At 52.2% G+C, this 8,976-nt stretch overlaps 1 pseudogene across 1 annotated transcript in view; it reads left to right on the forward strand.

Moving 5' to 3' along the window:
• Positions 1 to 210: 210 nt before the first annotated feature.
• The window catches only part of LOC306815609 (olfactory receptor 14C36-like), an 82,706-nt pseudogene continuing 73,940 nt past the window's right edge, over positions 211 to 8,976 (forward strand). Inside the window, exon 1 of the transcript in view lies at positions 211 to 506. The product of the transcript in view is annotated as an olfactory receptor 14C36-like (transcript). The remainder of the gene's footprint in view (positions 507 to 8,976) is intronic.

Raw genomic sequence — 8,976 nt, forward strand, 5'->3', positions numbered from 1 at the left:
AAGCAAAACCCCGAGCTCAAAGATTAAAAAAAAAAAAAAAAAGTGTGAGAAATTTCCCAAATGAAAGAGAAGCAATTTTGAATAAATATGTAAGAAAATAGCATAGGATTGACACAAGGAAACCTGTCCCAACTACTCTGCCATCTTTTAACAACCCACCATGGCCGTATCGAAGCAATGTCCAACAACAGCAGCTCCATCAGCCACTTCCTCCTGCTGCCATTGGCAGACACGAGGCAGCTGCAGCTCCTGCACTTCTGCCTCTTCCTGGGCATCTCCCTGGCTGCCCTCCTGGCCAACGGCCTCATCATCAGCGCCGTAGCCTGCGGCCACCACCTGCACACCCCCATGTTCTTCTTCCTGCTCAACCTGGCCCTCACTGACCTGGGCTGCATCTGCACCACTGTGCCCAAAGCCATGCACAATTCCCTCTGGGACACCAGGAACATCTCCTACACAGGTTGTGCTACTCAGGTCTTTTTCTTTGTGTTTTTCCTTTCAGCAGAGTACTATCTCCTGACCATCATGTGCTACGACCGCTATGTGTCCATCTGCAAACCCCTGCACTACGGGACCCTCCTGGGCAGCAGAGCTTGTGCCCACATGGCAGCAGCTGCTTGGGCCAGCGCCTTTCTCAACGCTCTGCTGCACACGGTCAATACATTTTCCCTACTCCTCTGCCATGGCAATGCCCTGGGCCAGTTCTTCTGTGAAATCCCACAGATCCTCAAGCTCTCCTGTTCACACTCCTACTTCAGGAAATTTGGGGCTTCTGCTTTTACTATTTCCTTAGCTCTTGGATGTTTTCTATTCATTATTTTCTCCTATGTGCAGATCTTCAGGCTGTGCTGAGGATCCCCTCTGAGCAAGGACAGCACAAGGCCTTTTCCATCTGCCTCCCTCACCTGGCCGTGGTCTCCCTGTTTGTCAGTACTAGTATATCTGCTAACCTGAAGCCCCCCTCCATCTCCTCCCCAACTCTAGATCTGGCACTGTCATTTCTGTACTCAGTGGTGCCTCCAGCCCTGAACCCTCTCATCTACAGCCTGAGGAACCAGGAGCTCAAGGTTGCAGTGTGGACACTGATGACTGGCTGCTTTCAGAAACATTAAACTTCTTGTCCATTTCTGCATATCACTTCTAATAAAAGTCATCATTGATTTTCCTTTATGGTGTGTTGTTGGTTTATTTCTTTCCATTCCTGTATTTTATTTTTTTTAAAGTTTTGCACAAAGAAATGTCATTGCCTTTACCATATTTCATTTTGCTTTTTTTCACCTTCACTGTGATCCACAGACTGTGTCAATGATGAGCTGTGCTCTCAATCACTTTAAACAGAATAAACCATCTCCCAGCAAAATCTTTTTTTCCAGAGATGCCCCTTTTGTTTAATTCTCTGGAACTGCAGCCGCAATGTCTATGTGCAAAGCTGGGACAGATCAGTGCTGGCACAGGAGCTGTGCCCAGCAGCAGCAGCAGCACTTGGTGTTGCCAGTGCTGCTCCCGTGTCACTGCCGCGCTGCCCTCCTGCCCCTTGTGTTGCTGCAGGGCCTGAGTGTTCTCGGGGCCGGGCACAGCCCTGGAGGTGGCAGTTCCGGGGCTGCACCAGCAACAGGCCATGGGCACTGCTGGGGCAGTGCTGACACATCAGGGCAGGGCCTGGGGGCTGCAGGCTCCTTGGCCAGGCTCTCTCCACAACACTTGGCCAGGCCAATGCTGAGAAGAGAAAACCCCCGTGAGCAGCCCCAGGCTGGCAGTGGGCAGGCTGGGGGCAAACAGCATGGCTGGTGCTCTGCAAGATCCCTGCAAGGGGGAAGACCCTGGTAAGGAGCAGCAGAGCAGGGGCTGATCCATCCCCACTGCCAACAACATCCCCCCTCTGCAGCCCTGGCCTCTCCCCCAGCTCACACAGGTGCCGCATCCTTGCAGGCACAGACACAGCAGCACTGGCTCAGGAGCCCCTGTTTGCACTGCACAGAGCAGGCATCAGCACCCCCATGGTGCTGCTGTGGGGAGATGGAGCTGAGTGAGCACAAATGCCATCAGCCCTGGGGCCAGCAAGGGCTGGGGGACACAAGGGAAACCACTCAGGTTTGTCCTGGCCTCTGCAGTCAGCCAGAAAGTTTGTTCCGAGGATCTCTGAGTTTCCTGGCCCACTGCAGATGATGTTGCTCAGAGCCAGGGCTGCCTGACCACTACCCCCAAATTGCCCTGAGCATTTCCTTTGCTTCACCTTTGCTTTCTTTCCTCTCTCAAAATTCTGATTTCTTCCTCTTTCCAATCCATTTCCCCTCCCTTACAAACATCCCTGTTTGCCCTTTCCCATTTTGCCCCACTCCCCATTTCAGTTCCTGAATTGGCACCATGGGAATATCCCTTGGGGAGCAGGATCATCCTACAGGTGCTTCAGGAATTGCCTGCAAAGTCCTGCAGTGCTTCCTGCTGCTCCCTTCCCAGAGGCACCACAGGCCAGGGGGGCACATCTGGGCTGCTGTGTCTGGGTGTGGGGCTCCCTGTTCTGGGCAGTGATGAGGGGCTGGAGAGGCTCTGCAGGACTGACGGGATGTGCTTTGGGGCTGTGTGGAGAAGCTGAGGGACATGGGCTGCTGGACCTTCTGAAGAGGAGGCCTGGGCATATCTTGCAACAGCTTCAGGGGTGGTTTCAGAGAATCACAGAATTTAACAGGGCTGGAAAAGGTCTTGGAGATCATCAAGTCCTACCTGTGCCCTGACACCACCTTGTCTCCCCTGAGTCTCCTTTTCTTCAGGATAGACAATTCCTGCTCCTCAAAGGACATGTGTTTCAGACCCCTCATCAGCCTTGTTGCCTTTCTCTGGACATGCTCCAGCCCCTCCATGTCCTTCCCAGGCTGGGTCATCCAGAATTTTTCAGAGCAATGAGGTGCTGCACAACCAATTCTGAATACAGCGGAAGAATCACTGTTCTTGTCCTGCTGGCCACACCATTCCTGATCCAGGCCAGGAGCCTTTGGCCTTCTTGGCCACCTGGGCACACTGCTGGCTCATGTCCAGCCTGCTGTCCATCAGTGCTCCCAGGTCTTTTTCTATGTCTCCGCTGTCCAGACACTCTTTTTCTAGCCTGTAGCACTGCATGAGGTGGTTGTGGCAATAGTGCAGCACTTGCTGTTTTTAAACCTCACTTTGTTGGATTTGGACCTTGGATCAAACCTGTCCAGGTTCCTCTGCAGAACCCTCCTGCCCTCAGTAGATCCACACACGGTGTCCACACCAATGTACCTTTAAGGCCTCAGGGTAACAATGGTCTCCATGACTCCATGCGGTCTCACAATGACACAATGTCTCCTTGGTTCCATTGAACCTCTTAGTGTCAAAAAGTCCCTTGGTCCCCTGAGGGTTTGCAGTGCCACAGTGGATCCTTGGTTCCATGAGGTCTAGCAGTGCAGAAATGCTCTCCTTAGTTCCACAGTGTCACAATGGCCTCTTTGTTCCAAAGGGGCACCACAGTGTCAAACATGTTTCCTTCATTCCAGAAGTCCCAAAGGACTCTGGAAAAGTAACATTCATCAACAGCCTCCAAGTGCCTGAGGATCCATCCTCATCAGATCAGAAATGAACAGAAATGGGCACAGCTTTGTGGCTGCCCCAGCTCTGGGATGGGCCCTGGGCCTGGAGCAGGAGCAGCTCTGCAGAGCCCCAAGGCCAGGGCTGTTGTGCTGGCCTGGGCAGATGGGATGGCAACAGGGGCTGAAGAGCTCTCAGGAGCTCAGGGAGAGGGGAACAGGGCACACAGGGAGCCTCCTTTTGCCTTGGCCAAGCACCTTTCTCATTCATCACCCCAAAGACACACACCCACTGACCACTTACACTGACCACACTCAGTGTACCCAATGACCACCCCCACTGACCACAACCAAATGACCACATCCTACTGACTACAACCCTCTGACCACACCTACTGCAAAGACACCAGTGCCCACACCCCACAGACCACACCCACTGACCACCCAACTGACCACACTGCCACTGACCAAAACCACTGACCACCTCCTACTGACCACTCCCACTGACCATGCCACTGACTATCCCATATGGCAACACCCACTGATAAGACCTCACTGAGTTCCCATACTGACCACAACCACTGACCACACCCAGTAAACACACTCACAGACCACCTCTGCATACCATGCCTCAATGACCGTAGCCCACTGACCATACCCACTGACCACAACCAGTGTCCACACCCATTGCCCACAGCCCATGACCACACCTATTGACCACAACAACTGACTGCACCCACTGACCACCCTCACTGACTGCACCCACTGACCAAACTCACTGGCCACACCCACTGACTATAGTCACTGGCCACACGCTACTCACTGCCCTAATGACCATACCTCTACTGAGCACATCTCACTGAACACACCAATGGACCACATTCCAATGACCCCCAAACTGACCATACCCCAACTGAACATAACCACTGAGCACACCCATATCCAAGAAACCAATGCCCACAACCCACTGACCACACCCACTGACCACACTCCACTGACAAACTGACCATACCTTCACTGACTGCACCAACAACCACATCCCCTGACCCCCCCCACCCAGCTACCGAATTGACCACATTCACTGACCACAGCCACTGACCATACCCACTGACCACTCTCCAATGGCAACCTATCTGACCAAATCCTCTGGCTAGAAATGCTTACCACACTTCCTCTTGTTGCCTTTAGGAGCTGGAACAGAGCTCACACAGAGTTAGGGGAAATAAAATGGGTATTTATTGAAAGGCCTGCAAAGGCCACACCCTGGCAGTACAGTGCCACAGCGTGGCCCCTGCCCTGCCTGAGTGGCTCCAAGATGGAAGTAAAAGAGGGCTTGGTCACATGATTTCACATTTTTATAGACTTCAGTCCATTTACATACAGCAGTCCACCATCCTATTAACAGTCTCAAATTGTAAGGTGTCCTCCTCTTCTTCTGGCTGGCCTGCCCTCCTCTTCTCACATTGTTTATACTTTTGGCCTGAAGTCTGAAGAAAATGTCCTTGAGTCCACAGCTGGGATCAGACTTTTTTGCCTTTATCACCCTAAAGCACAATGGAAAGCACACCCAAGCAAAACAGAAAACTTGGATCTTAAGGCATCACTCTGTCCACCTGCACTCGCCACCCCCAGTGACAACCCAAGTGACCACACTACCACGGACTACCACAGCCACTGACCACATCCCACTTCCTGCACTTCCAGCACTGATCACCCCAAATGGCCACACCCACTGACCAGGACCCACTGACCACCCCCATTGTCCATACCCACTCACCACAATCCACTGACTGTGCAACTGACCAAGCTGACCACCCAAATGACCATACCCTGACTGACCACATGCCACTTGCCACACCAACTTGCCATCCCCATCACTGAACACACCCACTGACCACACCCACTGCCCAGACACCAAGGCCCACACCCCACTGACCACACCTACTAATCACACCCCACTGACCACCACAAGGACCACTGCCCACTGGCCCCAACCACTGATCACACCTACTGACCACCCCACTGACCACACCCAATGGTCACCCCACTGACCACAATGCAATGACCACCCAAGTGACCATCCCTCACTGACCAAACCCACCAATCACACCCACTGCTCACACCCACTGACCACACCAATGACCACATCCCCTGATCACCCAACTGACAATCCTCACCCATTACCCATTTGACCACATTCTATGACCACACTCACAAACCATCTCCGCTAACCACACCCCAATAACTGCAGCCCACTGAGCACACCCACTGCCTACACACCACTGTCCACACCCTTTCCCAAAAACCAGTGACCACACCCCATTGACCACACCCACTGACTGCACCCACCCTTCACCCTAACTAACCAGTGACCACACCGCTCTGACCACACCCACTATGAAGACATCAATGTCTACACCCCACTGACCACATCCACCAAACACCAACTGACCACACCGCCACTGACCATTCTGCCACTGACAACAAACACTGACCACCTCTTACTGATCAAACCCACTGACCATGCCACTGACCACCCCCACTGATCACAACTACTGACCACACCTGGTGAACACACCCATTGCCAAGACACCAATGTCCCCAGCCCACTGACCACACCCACTGGCCACACCCCAATGAATTCTCTCACTGACCATACCCAAAGTTCACTTCTACTGACCACAATCCACTGACAACCCAACTAACCACATCATGACTGACCACTCCCATTGACCACATCCACTGACCACCTCAATGACCATGCCCACTGACTGTACGCACTGACCACATGACACTGACCACCCCCAGTAACTGCAAAAACTGGCCACATCCAGTGACCACACCAACTGACCATATCCACTGACCACCTCACTGACCACACACACTGACAACATCCACTGACCACCCTCACTGACTACACCTACTTCCAGACCACCACTGCCCACACACCACTGTCCACTCTTGCTGATGGTACCCACTGACCAAACACAATGACCACCCCACTGACCTGTCCATAAGGTCCTGAGAAATGACCAGACCCACTGACCACAACCACTGACCATACCCTTGTTCCACACACCACTGTCAACCTCCCACTGACCACCCCCACTGACCATATCCTTAGATCACTCTACCACTGACCACAACCATTAAGGCTACCCTTAATGACCACACCCTTTGACCACACCCCACTGATCACTGCATCCATTGACCACTACCCATGGCCACACCAACTGACCACACCCAGTTACCAAGCCCCACCAACCTCCCAGCTGACCGTATCCGCTGACCATAGCTACTGATCACATCCTTCTGCCCACACCCAATGACAACACCCACTGGTCACACCCACTGACCACACCCACTGAGAACCCAACTGACCTCACCACCACTGACCACAACCACTGACCATAAACCACTGACCACACAGACTGGCTGCATCCATTGCCAAAATGTTCACACCCCACTAACCACACCTACTGATTACATCCCACTTACCACCCAACTGACCATACCTCCACTGAGCACACCCACTGAACACATCCACTCAGCCCATCCACTGACCACCCAATGACCACCCAACTGACCACACTCCCACTGATCACACCAACTGACCATCCAACTGACGACACCCCCATTGACCACAACCACTGTCCACACCCGATGACCATACCCACTGAGCACACCCACTGAGCACACCCACTGGCCACACCTCACCAGCCACTTACACTGACCACACCTATTGGCCATACTCACTTCCCATTCCAATGAGCACAACCACTGACCACACTCACTCCCCACCTTAATGACCACACTTACTGGCAACACCCACCAACCACACCTCACTGACCACTGCAATGACCATGGCCCACTGACCTCACTCACTGACCAAACCCACGGACAACACCCCAGTGACCAAACCACTGACCACATCCCCACTGACCACCTAACTGAACACTCCAACTCACCACTTAATTGAACACTCCAAATGACCACACCTCAATTCAGGTTGTGGTGGGAAACAGAGATCACATGAAGCCTCAGTGATCCATATGGCAAAAGCTTTCTTTATTGTTTGGGACTCTTCTTAATTGAGGGTTCAAATGTCCCAGATAAACACATGGGATTGGTTGGGGTCTTAACACAACCATTTCCCTGGCCAATGATACATCTGCACTTAGGGTTCAATGCATTGGCTGGGATCCTTTCTATGTGTTCAAATCCATCAGTTCATCTCTCATCCAGGGACCCTGTTACTTCTAGGCTGCTGTGATGGTTTGTAAAGATTCCCTGAAATTTTTCTCAGCCAGGACCTGGGCAGCCTCCCATGGACCTGACAAGGACCAATTGGTCTCTGATTTTTAATATTGAAACACTGTTACATTAACGCAGGCCAGGGGTTTATGCACAGAATCACAAACAGGATGGGACTGCTGCGGAACGCCTCTCAAGCTGCTTTATTATTTTTTCTTTCCTCCCAAGCATCAGTGTCATTACAAGTTTGGAACAGCAGGGAGATGCCAGCAGCTCATACTCTCAGCAACAGCCAGAGAATAGTGATGTTACAATGCACTTTGAAAGGTTTTTGACCAATCACAAAAAGCAAAAGCATGATGGCAATAGTTTCATCCAACCACTATAAGTACCTGTACCTTTAGTTAAAACAATGCTTGCTTGTTTTGAATACAATACCTACTTGTAAGCCTTAAAATACAATGCACAGAGCTCTATTATTAAACTAAGACCTTCCTAATATCTTGCTAGATATACTTTTCTGCAGATTAGAGAGTTATTCTAGGCAAGTGTTAATACACAGACCATTGCTCTATTTGTCCTTGCTTTCTACGTCATATAACTTTTCTGCTGAAATGCCTTATGCTTTCTGCTCAGTTCTAATTGCAGTTCTGTCATCTCTGAGGCCTGCTTTATTGCAGCTTTCCCAAAACCTTCTGATTTTAAGGATTCACACATTACACCAATGGGAAAGGTTTTTGTGAAACACACATGTAAAGGTGAATAAACGCTGAGAAAGTTCTCTTTTGCTTCTGGTCTCAGAACAGGTAACACCGGCCCAGGCCCCTCCACGCAGCCCACAGGCCTGGCCGGGCCTGGGCCAGGGTCGGGCTCTGACTCTGGGCCCCGTTTTCAGCAGGGTCCCCAATAGAAACGGGGAGGGGAGGCCCACGCAGCTTCCAAGATCTTGGATTTCCCCTGGCACAGCCAGGGAGCCCATGGCTCAGCAGAACATCCAGCAGACATTCAAACCCTGCCCTGCCCTGGTCCGCGGGGCCTTTTTCCCACCGGAGAGAGCGGCTCCGGGCGTCCGGGCCCTCCTGGGCAGCGCAGCCTGGGGCAACACAGCTGGGCCCGTCCTGGCAAGGGACTCACCTTCACTGCTGGGCAGGGGAAGGGAAACCCACCCGCCCACGGCTGG

This window comes from Erithacus rubecula (assembly GCF_903797595.1).
Source record: "Erithacus rubecula genome assembly, contig: scaffold_169_arrow_ctg1, whole genome shotgun sequence".
NCBI classification, from domain to species: domain Eukaryota; kingdom Metazoa; phylum Chordata; class Aves; order Passeriformes; family Muscicapidae; genus Erithacus; species Erithacus rubecula.